Below are 13,786 nucleotides of genomic sequence, written 5' to 3'. Positions count from 1 at the left end.
CACCCAAACACACCCCACCGCACAGCAATGGCAGGCAGCTCAGTCCAGCTGCGACTCGGCGGAACAACTCAATCTGGTCAACCGAGCAAGACCGGCAGCTAAGGCTGCTGGACTCCTGGAATGAGGGGGCCACCCAATGGACAGCGGGAGACGCTTGTGTGCACTTTTCAATAAAGTTTATTCTACCTCTCTCCAGACACTGCTGATTGGTGCTCAGGTGTCAGCCGCGCTCTAGATTGTTGCAGCGCGCAGACAAGGATTTACTTTTCTCTATCAATCAATATTCATCTCCACTCTAAAAAGAGTTGCACCCTTTCTCATGTATATTGGTCTCACAAAAATAATGCTCATGTGTGTTACCCGCATTTAATTTCTTTAACCTTGCAAGCCTGGTACTTCGAAGTCACAAAAGGCGTAAGCGTTGGCAGCATGACATATCATTCTCGACAATGAAGTAGAGAGCGCAGCGTTTTCAAGAAAGGAAACGCAAGCAGGATATAAAGTTGTTAGGCGAATATGCACCCTATGGAGTGCCGCTGTTTTGAGTGTGTCCCTCACTAGATCATTCTTGCCGCACAAGCTGCCGACGCCCGACAAGCTGATGGCGTTAAATGCGATTTGCCGTCTTCCTTTTGTGTCGCCTTTTAGAATGCCAAGAGCAACCGAAGCAGCCTAACAAGAGCGATGCTAGTGCTAAAAGGGTGCTGCACCAGAGTACAATGCCACCATAGGAAAAATTAGAGCTCCCTTTGCTCCACGTATCAAGGCCGCACATCAAAAGAGGAGACGCTTGCATTGGCTGCTTATACGTCATTGTACGTCTCGGCTACTTCTGGTCCTCGCCTGCATGCGACAGTAGGTGCCTGCTCGGTGATGCATGAAAACGCCTAAATTGACAAGCCACAAATAAATGTGGACGTGACGTCATGCATTAACCGTTAAATAACTACATTTAGGTAAATATTAGGATTTCAGACTAACATCACTGGTGGTTTCTACACAACAGTGAAACCAAAAGCGCTCGGCTTTAAATACCAGATGCTCAGTATTATTCACAGGAAATGATGGCTCTCTTAAATACATGATAGGTAGAACACCCTGCGGATAAAATACTTTCAGCGCTCATGCACCCGGCTTCATATCATTGACACGTTTCTAAAAAAAATATCTTCCCAATTGTTCTGGCAAAGGATTGAAGACAGTTTGCCTTATAATATGCCCTAGAGGGGCACGCGATATGGCTTATGAAGTAAAATTCACTGCCGTTTAGATCATACATACCATCGCAGCAAAATTTTATGGTAGAACCAAACCGTCCAGAAATGTTACAAAATTCGACGTATCGAAAAAGCACTTTCTCGCTGCTCTGCAAATAGTGGCATGCTGCAAGTTCATGTTCGATATTTAATGCCCGCACAGATGCCGCTGGCAATTGGAACGGAGGAAACAAAAAGAAGGGCTGCCTGATGTCTGCACCATCGGTAGCCTCAGATGCAAGCCAATACCCGAAGACTACACCGGGACCTGCGAAGAAAATAAACATTTTAATGAGGTTAGCAATTTTAGGGTACATCAGGCACTTTCCGGGGTAAATGTCTATCTATCTATCTATCTATCTATCTATCTATCTATCTATCTATCTATCTATCTATCTATCTATCTATCTATCTATCTATCTATCTATCTATCTATCTATCTATCTATCTATCTATCTATCTATCTATCTATCTATCTATCTATCTATCTATCTATCTATCTATCTATCTATCCAAATAATTAGCTACCCGTTTTTCGTCTGTAACCTGGGTGGCTGGGTAGTCCTTCGTCTATTAGGTGGCGCATCCCGCTGCTGCGCTGAGGGAACAGGGTTCTTAACCAACCGTCGGACTTTTTGGTATCACTGGGTGTGTAGCACTGTGTACCTATTTGCCGCGCCTCAACGAACCTTCCATTTAACGCCGACATAGGCCACTGGGCATGTGACATTCGGTGTGTGGCACTGGCTATGTAATGCGATTCAATGAACACCTTTGATGTGGACTTGGTGCACTTTGTATGCGCCACCTGGTCTATGCTGCACTTCATTGAACATATTTGATGCCGTCTTGGGTCACTGGGTATGTGCATGATATACACACACCGAGTGCACACACGCAGAAACCGAAACTGAGCTGAAAACCACAAACGTACCGGCATCAAACCGAACCGTTTTTTTTTTCATCCTTCTTGTAACTGAGTCCAAGCCGGAACATACTGAACGATCGGGTTTGAATCGATTCGACAAACGTCTTACAATGTTCCTTTCTAGAGTACATCAAAGAGGAAACGATAGACAAAGGCTGTACCCCTACCATAGTCGGAAAACAATTGTCACGCTACAGGCAAGACTCAAATAAGTTCAAATAAGCAATTCCATTCTGTCACTCTTGTGTTGTTAATTTGTTGTGCAACCAGGCATTAATGTAATGCTGCATGTTCATAAAATATTTTCGTCCATAAAATATGCAGCAGGCTACAGAATCTTAGAAGTCCCCATAGCCTGATAGGCCAAAGATATGTTTTAGCGAGCAAGTTTTTGCCCAAGAGCACTGACTTTTGGGCGAGTTTGTTTTCCTACTTGCATGGTTTTGTATCCAAGTTGCAGCCACTTGCATGGGTGTGTCATTAGACTATAGCTATATAACAGAATGTACTTTGTAAGAGCAATGCCTGTCATACACGCCTGTGTCGTTGCCCAACTCAATATACAGGTCCCTCAGTGTACCTTCACCCTCAACGGGCGAAATGCCAACACGTGTAAACTAAATGGCTATGAATGTGTTTTCAAGAAATCGGTCGTTGCGGCCTTCGAGAGCAAATGGCAGTGCGCCTGCGTGCTTCAAGCTATAGTGTGTTCAATTTCGCGCGAACAATAAATACAGCCAATAAATTTGTCCACGTAACGTGAAAATGGAAAACCTCTAAAGCCCCATATTTTGCTTTCCCAACTCTTCGCAAATCGGGGAACTATGGCGGGCGCGCAGCTACTGCAAGATTTGGGCATTGTGCATATGCGGCTCCCTTCTGCCGCCCTACGACGTGGACTTTCACATTATGTTCAAGTCCTGTGGAAAGTCACACTTTATAAATTGGTAGGGTAACACAATCGTGATGCAGCTGAGCAAGTGCAATGATGGAAAGTTGTATGAGAACCGCTGTGAGTTATCATGAGCTGATCTGGCAGCCGAAAATGCCAATCAAGAGGCAGCTACAAGAAAATAGCATCATGTCCCATTTATACAATGCAGTTGTAACATACTATGTTTGAATGCAATAATAAAAAAACTGTCATCCACCCGACTGAAGCACGAAAACACAAAGCAGAGCTCTAAACAGGTTTCTCAGAAATAAATCTACGCAAGTGAATAAAAATTTGTCTTCGTCTGGGAATCTAACCTGGTACCAACGCATTTCCGGTGTGGTCGATGCACCAGCTGAAGTGTACTAGCGATGTACCATCCTTGCGAGGGCGAAATATTTGACCACTCAAAGTACAGGGACAGCAAATATGAAAACTAATTCTGCTGAAGCCTTCAAGTTTGAGGAAGCTTCTTGAAAGGAAACGTTGTTATTCGCCCGGCTGTAGCACGAGGCTGCAGACTGCTAGATACGTTCATAGTGGTCAATTCATGGACAAGGACGAACTTTCCTTCAACTGTGAACCTTTATTTCAAGACGTGGGTGAGCATAAACTTTTCTGAATGCGTATCCGATGCGCATCGGGTATTGAATTAAACACCGAATAGGCAAACGCAGATGCATGCATTTACAGCAAGGATAGTATTTCTGTACAATTAGGTAACACGCCTGTTCTTACTAGAGCAAAAAAGATAGATAACAACTAAGAACTAAGGATGGGGGTCAAACACGAAGTCATTAATTCTTGCTGAAAAAAAAAAGACTGAATGGATAGCATTTCAATAACCTTAGAGGGGGTTCGCAAGAAAGAGAGGAAGAAAAAAATGGAGCAGCTAGAAAGGTTAACCAAGGACGCATCTGGTAGATTACCCTACATTCGGAGAGGGGGAAAGAGGAAGAATAGATCGGAAGGAAAGAAAAGAAAAATGAGAACGAGTAAGTCATCTTGTGCACGCTCACAGAGGAACGCGCGCTCTCACAAGTGTTTGTGCAAAGGTGTTCAAGAAGTGCAGAGAAAGTACTTTGTGGCCTTGCGCTTGCAGACCAGGCTTCCAAGAAAGAATGACTCCTGTATGTATGACTTGCTTACCAAAAACACTAAAGATTGATTGTCGAAAGGAGATAAGGAATTGTTGAAAAGAAAGAAGTTGCTGAAACACTTGTATGTCGCCGGCAAAAGTAAACGTGTTTGTAGCATGGAAGAAAAATACCAGCTTGTTTTGAAAAATACCACTACAAAAACAAGATAGGAGGTGACATTAGCAGTACAATTCCTACATGGAATCAAAATATTTTGCCGTGTTCTCACTTCTGAAAATTTGTGACACTTAGTTTAGCAGAGATTAGTAACTACACTTTCGAATTCGGTTCTTCTTAAACAAGTGGTTTTCTTTGAAATTTCAAAATTACCAAACAGTTCCTTTTCAAATAACGAATACTATTAGCTGAGGCGTAGCATTTGATTCATATTCGAAATTCGCAAACGCTCGCACATCCTTATTTCTTTATGAGAAACTTGCATGGGCTTCCTTTGTAGCTTCGTGCTACGATAGGGCGCATGACACAATTTTATGAAGCTTTCTCCGCCTTGAGAGCTCCAGCCAAAATGATTTGCGATGGTTGAAATAACATTGCTGGTTGACAGCGCTCAGTGAATTCTAAAGGCATTGAAAGGCTGCTTTAGAATGGCCAAAGGCTGCCCACATACACGATGACTACTGTTGAATGTTTTCTACAGCAGCGCGAAGGCTGACAAGTTTTGATTCTGCGGACGTGGTCATATGCGATTTTCCGAATTTAGCTGTAGCTGGATGTGCCGGAGCAAGAACAGTGGCTAAGGACTTAGCAGGCGTAACCGAATCGTTCATGTAAATGAAAATTCAGTGTGCATGCACTTCATGTAAAAGTGGTAATGTAGGCTGCTGTATAACTGTTGATTAGATCTGTGCCTTCTTTGTAGTCCCAGGTGTTAAGATGGGCGGATGAGGCTTCTCAATTTACCAGGAGCGATGACACTTTGGAATGGAAGGCTCGCGAGTTACTGCGCGTCTTGAATATGAAACCGAGATCTCTCATCTGGCAACTTAGGCAGACGTTCGACCCGTTACCACGGAACTAACGACATGCATCTTAAGATAACACTGAGGAAGCAAATGTGCGTCACTTGGCTCATAAAATTCTGCGAAGCCTGAGGTTCCCGGTACATCATTTGAGAGAAATGGCATAGTTCACGCTTATTGTATATTTATGGCTCTGTATTCTAATCTCCCTCAATAATGATTCCGCATATGAGGGTACCACAAAATAAATATGTAAATAAATAAATAAACAAGTAACAAAATAAATAAATATGTGGCCTTTCGCAGACTTCTACAGGGATTACGAGGAGATGTTACTAGCGCGACCAAGTAATGGCGCTGAAGGGGATATTACAGAAAGCAAAATTGAAGACCAGGTGCCAAAAAAAATTTAAACGAAAAAGAGAAAAAAAACTAATGCAAGTCCTTTAAACTACGGTGCTTTGGAACTTTCTGACGTCGCGAATTGGACCGGAGTCATCTAGAATAGCTTCTTTAGAAAGGGAACGACCAAAAATATTTCAGGTGCGGGAAGGGTGCATTTCTTCAATTTGAGTAGTGAAACATCATTAGTCGATGATCCTAAGACATGCCTAAAACGCCGAGTATATGCAGCGAAATGGTGAGAAAGTCGTCCAGGTAAAACACTCGTATTTACCATTTCTGAAGACGCCATACATTGGTCATCATTTTTAAATGGTGGCTGACTCATTCACTCACCAATGGGTATTTTAATGTATTGATGTAAGCAGCGGGCGTAATAAGTGCACTTTGGCGGGATCGATTTGCATTAATCGCACTTTTCCACACCATGAACAAAGATCCCGAGATGAGAACTCCGAGCCTTGTAAGAAATTATTAACGTCGTTGACTTGAAGGTAAGGGAAAAGCACCATTCCTTCAGTGTTATCTGATTCAATCGCCAATAATTAGCGATATCTAACATAACTCTCCTTCCAGCATCCTGAAAAATATTGAATCTCACCTTCGTATCTTTACGTGATAAGAATGTAGAAAGATTTTCACTTCTCTAAACTATCACCATTAAAGACTTCTTATGTACGACAAGGTTTCTGCGTTCCTTTCATCGCTTCCCTTTATGTGAGAACATGTCTGAACACGTTGCTTCGTATGATGCAGAACGTAAACCAATGGTAGCGCATGGCATGAGGTGGCATGACGTGGCACGATGTGTTGTCACGACTTATAACGTGGCAAGGCGTTATACATAAGCATCTCGCGATCAATTTCACTTCCAATAAACACGTGATCATGATACGTGACATCATACTAGTCACGTGTAGTTCATAACTCTGCCTTAATTCATCTTTAATTCCTACCTCTTGCATCTGGGTTGCAAGCCCCAAGGGTAGCGTTGGCCTGGCGGCCTGGTACACAACTGGAAGCATCCGAAGGTCCGAGCAAAGCATGAGTCGACTTCTAACAGAACAACTTGTTTATTCTAGCATCGCAAAAGAGCGGCCAGTCAGGTCGACCGAAGTGGAGAGACGGGAGAGCACGTTACTCAACAGAAGAAATCGGAGCCTCTCTCTTGGCGTCCGGGGGCAGCTGTTTTTATACTCTCAGAGCTGAGGGCAACAGGGAACGTCACGGGACGAGGCCACGTGACAGCGGGCACGGACAAGCTGAGAGACATGTTGAGACGAATGTAGTGACGCATCAGCCGGGCCGGCGCCGGTCAGACCTCCTCGCTTCACACTTGGGGAGCTCCTCTCCCCGGCTGCCGCGCTTTGACAAGCGTGGGCACACACACACACACGAAGACGCGTGGCACTGAAACATGCCTGGACGCGCTTGGCGGGTATGCGTTGCGACAACTCCGAACGGGCCAAAATGTCCGCCGCTTTGAACGAAGCCCCGGCGTCCGTTGCATCCGCGCCGGCTATACCGCGCGTCGTAGGCGAAACGTAACAGACCGCCCATCAGGGGGAAGGAGATCCCGATGGTCAGGGGACTGCATCCGCTGTCCGGAGGGATGTCGCTCGATGATGCTCATAACCGAAGTCGGTCGTCCCTCGGCGTTTCTTGAGCGCAGCGCACCGAGAAGGCCTCGTTCTCACGTTCAGGTTCACACAGGACACTGCAAAGTGACTTCGGGAGAGTTGCCATTATTCTCTCGTTCCCACAAAGCGTTAGAACTACGCCGAAACTCAACCGTTCAGTCAGCAAGCACGAAACAACCCTCACCAAGCCATGCCAGGCTCTTTCCCTTTTTATACTACTGCCTAGTTCCTTACAGTAGTCTAGCAGCACCCAGAACGCGTCCACAAATCGGAAACTTGCACTAGAAAGCACATCTTCACTTTGAAACACTAAACAAAAGCAATATGTTAAAAATCCTGCCTAAGGAAGAAAAACATCAGTAACAAACAACTCTGAGGCTGATTCCTACGTTAGGGGCTTCGACTTAAGCCATCGGCGTTACCGTTGAGACTCCCCTTTTTGTAACGCACCTCAAAGGAATGTTGTTGCAAAGCGAGGCTCCAGCGCAGGAGGCGGCCATTTGTGGAATAGATAGTCTGCAGTCATTGGAGAGGGCAGTGATCCGTCTCGAAGCATGCGAAGCGCAGATCGCAGCGAGTGACCGTACACTAGCTCAGCTGGCGAAAACCCCGTAGCCGCATGCAGCGCGGTCCTCAATGGAAACATCACCCCAGGCAGACACAGCTCCCAGTCATTTTATTATTCAAACCACAAGCGCTCAACACGCGCTTCATGACGGAGTGGAGCTTCTCAACGGAATTCGACTGTGCGTGGTACACTGAGCTGTGTAACAGCTTTACCCGCACCTTTCGAGAAAGGCTGTCGTCAAAGCGCTAGTAAACACTGTGCCCTGATCTGATTGGATTTCCGCAGGAAAACCAACTCGCGGAAATATGGACAGTAGTGCATTGACTATCTCAACTGAGCTGAGTTCTTTCAGCGGCACTTCTTCAGGGAACTTTGTCGCTGGGCAGATCACAGTCAAAATGTGTCTGTACCCCGTGGCTGTTACCGGCAGAGGTCCCACTGCATCAATAACGAGCCGTCTAAAAGGCTCCGTAATGATAGGTACCAACTTCAACGGCGCCCTCGATTTGTCCCCTGGTTTGCCCACCCGCTGACAGGCGTCACATGTCCTCACAAAGTGTTCTGCGTCACGAAAACACCCTGGCCAATAGTACTCTTGCAAGAGACGGTCCTTAGTCTTCTTAACTCCTACGTGTTCGGACCACGAACCCCCATGCGACAAGCGCAACAGATCCTGACGGTAGCACTGAGGCACGATCAGCTGATCGAACTCCACTCCCCTGCGGTCTAGATACTTCCGGTACAGGACCCCACCTCTTTCCACAAAGCGAGCATTTTTCTTGGCGATACCTTCCTTGACAATGCAGCGTATGTTTTCTAGGCTGCCATCCTTCTTTTGCTCGGCTATCAAAGCCGCCCGGCTGACTTTTAGCAACCTATTAAGTCCGTCTGACGTAGGCGCGATGAGCAAATCTTCAGATAGCTCTTCTAACTTTCCCGTGTCAGGCATTTCCTCTCCAGTATCTGGTGCCTTTAACGCTACAGGCTCAATTTTATTCAGTTCGGGCGTGCTCTGAATATCAGCTTGCTGCGCCTCTGACCCTTTCTCATTGTTCGACAACGTCGGCCACGCAACTACCGCCTTTGCAGCGAGCTCCCGAACCTTCGATCTGGTTAAGGCCTGAACGCTAGCCTCACCAAACAAAAGCCCCTTCTCGCGCAGGAGGTGATCGGACCTGTTTGAAAATAGGTGCTGGTACTGGGGGGGCAGCATAGATGACACTGCGGCCTCCGTCTCAAGCGCTCCGAAAGGTCCTTCAATAAGCACTTTTGCTACGGGCAGACACACGCTATGAGCTTCCACGGCTTGCTTGATCCATGCGCACTCGCCCGTGAACATATCGGGTTCTACGTAGGAGGGGTGAACTACATCCATTGCAGCTGCGGAATCACGAAGCACTCGGCACTCTTTCCCGTACACGAGGAGGTCTCGCATGTAAGGCTCGGGAAGCTTTATGTTCTCGTCAGTGCTTAATAATGACAAAAACACGACTGTTGTTTTTGTTTCCGGACACTGCGCCGAAAAGTGACCCGGCTTCTGACACGTATAACACACGCGCACTTGCCTCGTCTCGAACCGCTTTCTGCGTTCGGCTTCGGCTGCCGCCGTCTCCTTACGTTCGGTCGGACTGCTTTCACTCGCATCCGCACTACGTGTGTCCCCCTTTGCTCTCATGGGCGTGAACTTCAGCCTCTCAACCTTGGAGCCAAATTCACTCTTTTGACCGTTTTTAGCTCCGCGAGCCCCACGCGTCACAAACTCTTCGGCTAGCTCAGCGGCTCTAGCCACCGTACTAACGTCTGGCCTATCCAAGACCCAGTACCGCACGTTCTCAGGTAGCCGACTATAAAACTGTTCCAGCCCGAAACACTGCAGAACTTTCTCGTGGTCACCAAACGCTTTGCCTTCTTTGAACCACTCCTGCATGTTTGACATAAGCCTGTAGGCAAACTCTGTATATGACTCACTTCTGCCTTTCTCATTTTCTCGAAACTTCCGACGGAACGCCTCCGCTGACAGCCTGTACTTTATTAGGAGACTCGATTTCACTTTGTCGAAATCCTCTGCCGCCTCTCTATTCAAACGAGCGACTACGTCGGCCGCCTCGCCGGGTAACAAAGTGAGCAAGCGCTGTGGCCACGTTTCCCGAGAGAACCCCTGCTTCTCGCACGTTCGCTCAAAGTTAACCAGGAACAAACCAATGTCCTCTCCAAGCTTAAACGGCCGCATCAGGTCAGTCATTTTGAACAATACTCGTTCTCCTGCACCGTGTGCCTGACTTCCATTACGAGCGCGTTCCATCTCTATCTCGAGACGCTTCATTTCCAAAGCGTGTTGACGGTCGCGCTCTTTTTCTTTCTCTTGTTGCTCTCGCTCTATCTGTTCTTTACGTTCGCGCTCCTGTCTTTTTGCCGTCTCCCTCTCCTCAATGGTCTCAAGGCATTCCGACAGCTCGTCATCCTCAGCTTCTAACTCAAGAATAGCCCTTATCAGTTCTGGTTTTCTGAGTTTGTCTGAGACATCCAGACCCAACTCTCTTGCAAGCTCCAGCAATTTCGGTTCGCGCAACGACTTCCAATCCATGGCTGCTCTGAATGCTGCTTTCTCTACTGCCTACGATTGTTCTGCCGCAAACTAACCCGGCAGCAACGACAACCACAATTACCAGCTCTGTTTCTTACACTAACAAAAGCCTGGCAAAACTCAGAAGAAGAAAGTCCCGCACTCACCATACCTCGCAGCCAAGAATTTAGCGCAGTCGTTCCGCTGCAGGCAACCAGTCATCACACAGGGCTCGTTGCACTGCTCCCGGATGGTCGTTGTGCTGTTCAGCATACAGTCAACCGCATATCTTCGCTGCTGGCCTCCGTTGTCGCGATCTCACCGCTGGCACCAGTTATTGCATCTGGGTTGCAAGCCCCAAGGGTAGCGTTTGCCTGGCGGCCTGGGGCACAACTGGAAGCATCCGAAGGTCCGAGCAAAGCATGAGTCATCTTCTAACAGAACAACTTGTTTATTCTAGCATCGCAAAAGAGCGGCCGGTCAGGTCGACCGAAGTGGAGAGACGGGAGAGCATGTTACTCAACAGAAGAAATCGGAGCCTCTCTCTTGGCGTCCGGGGGCAGCTGTTTTTATACTCTTGGAGCTGAGGGCAAGAGGGAACGTCACGGGACGAGGCCACGTGACAGCGGGCACGGACAAGCTGAGAGACATGTTGAGACGAGTGTAGTGACGCATCAGCCGGGCCGGAGCCGGTCAGACCTCCTCGCTTCACACTTGGGGAGCTCCTCTCCCCGGCTGCCAAGCTTTGACAAGCGTGGGCGCCCACACACACACGCACACACGAAGACACGTGGCACTGAAACATGCCTGGACGCGCTTGGCGGGGATGCGTTGCGGCAGCTCCGAACGGGCCAAAATGTCCGCCGCTTTGAACGAAGCCCCGGCGTCCGTTGCATCCGCGCCGGCTATACCGCGCGTCGTAGGCGAAACGTAACATACCAAACTTAATCCACCTTGATCTAATTTCCACCAGCATTATTTCACGTAATCCACTCTGACTCACCTTAATGCGCCTTGCTGTAATTTGTATCCACATAGTACTAATTTGTACCAACCATAATAAAGCTGATTGCACTTTCATCCACTCGAATCCGTCTTGCTCTAATTTGTACCAACCTTAACACACATTGATGCATTTTAACCTACCTTAATCCACCTTAAGCGTTGTACTTAAATTAAGGATGACGCAACGAGCTATGGAAAGAATAATAATGGGTTTACCGTTAAGGGATCTGAAGAGAACAGATGAGGTGAGGAAACAAACGCGAGGTAATGAAATCTTAGTTGAAATCGAGAAAAAGAAATGGGCATGGGCAGCGTATGTAATGTGGAGCGCATATAACCGATAGTGATTAAGGCTTACGGACTGGATTCCAAGAGAAGGGAAGCGTAGCAGGGGGACGCAGAAAGTTAGGTGGGTAGATGAGATTAAGAAGTTTGCAGGGACAACATGGCCACAATTAGCACATGACCGGGGTAGTTGGAGAAGTATGGGAGAGGCCTTTGCCCTGCAGTGGGCGTAGACAGGTTAATGGTGATGATGAATCTACCTTATTACACCTTCACTCATTTCACGCCATCTTCAGTCACCGACGTTTAACTTGTCCTAACTTACTTCACTACAATTCATCTCAATTAACTTTAATTCGCAGTAAATACAAATAATTACCACATAATAGGTTGTTCTACCATTTACTATTATGCGAAGCATATTAACGTAGGTTTCGGGCCTTCGCGCGACGCCCGGCGGTGGCCACCATTGACCCTGAAGTGGGGTCACGTGACATGACGTCACGTGATGACGTCACACCGGCTGCAGATTGGGTCTCATATCGCGCCGTCGGTCGCCTCCCGGCTGTGGCCACCATTGACCCTGAAGTGAGATCACATGATGTGACGTCACGTGATGATGTCACACCGGCTGCAGATGGGGCCTCATATCGCGCCGTCGGACGTCGCCCGGCGGAGGCCTCCACGCTTCGGTTCGCGCCGTCGCGCGCGACGCGGCGGCGGCGCCACCATCGCTGCATCACGTGATATGTGACGTCACGCCAGGGATGAAGCGGCGCGCGCCCGCGGTCGCGTCAGTCTCTGTGCCGCAACCGCGCCAGCGTCTTTGCGCCGGGCGTGTATGCGCTCAAGATGCCTCCAAACGCTAAGGATACGCTAAGGTTAAGCCCAGCGGATGTGAAGCATCCACTGGGCTTAACTTTGATAAGCCTCCAATTTTTTTTTACCCATTACTACTAACGTCATACAAGACGCTATGACGTCACATTGACTTTTGGGACCAGTCACAGCGGACAACACCGGCTTCTCTGCCCCGGAGGACATTTAATGCTTTTACATTCACAACCACAAAAGCCCCGTGCCTCTAAAATAATTGACGGCGCATCGAAGCATCTCTTTGACCTGCACAATAACGTCACGGGGCCTCCGAGCTGGTACACGATACGGTCTTAAGCACAACAAGTGGTTGGCGCCAGGGGGTCTGCGTTATAGGGTTCAGGGTGGCCCCAAAAGATGAACAGAAGTAATGCAGCGCACGAACAGGCTGAGTTGCTTGTTCAGAAGTGAGGTGGTCAGTAATAGAAGGACTGAAGGCTTCCTTAGAGAGTGGAAAGCGTGGTGAAAACATTGATGAGCAGTCGAGCATTGCCATCTATCAAAACAATAACAGGTAAATCAATAGTATGCAGTGAGGGCAGTGGAAGCGGTGGTAACGGTGAGTGCGGCAACGCGCAGCGAGAGGTGAATTGGAAAGACAAAAACGTGAGATGGCGTGAAGAGGATGTGGCATTAGTGACACTGGTCAAATTCAAAGGTAGATGAGCAAATGAGTCAGCGCCCGCCGTGGTTGCTCAGTGGCTGTGGTGTTAGGCTGCTGAGCACGAGGTCGCGGGATCGAATCCCGGCCACGGCGGCCACATTTCGATGGGGGCGAAATGCGAAAACACCAGTGTACTTAGATTTAGGTGCACGTAAAGAACCCTAGGTGGTCAAAATTTCCGGAGTCCTCCACTACGGCGTGCCTCATAATCAGAAAGTGGTTTTGGCACGTAAAACGCCATTATTTAATTTTTAAATGAGTCAGCAGCAATGTCACGCTGGTTCCGGACAAACTAGCTCAGGTGGAAAAGCAGCAATACGGCATCGCAGAACGGAAAAACTACAATCTCGGCACGTGCGCCTACAATAATCTAATTCTGGCGTGAAGGAAAGTCCGGCGCTTGAAAACACGCAGAAAGGAGGACCAATTCGACGTTTTATAGAACGACTAAAATCCACACGCGATCTCAACGCTTCATTGAAAGGTGAAATGGCTGAGTTGTGAGAAAGTGCAAGCCAGAAAGAGGCATTGTCACTTTTCTAAGGA

The sequence above is a fragment of the Dermacentor andersoni genome, chromosome 5, assembly GCF_023375885.2.
Source record: "Dermacentor andersoni chromosome 5, qqDerAnde1_hic_scaffold, whole genome shotgun sequence".
Taxonomy (NCBI): Eukaryota; Metazoa; Arthropoda; class Arachnida; order Ixodida; family Ixodidae; genus Dermacentor; species Dermacentor andersoni.
This window is presented reverse-complemented; position numbering follows the sequence as displayed.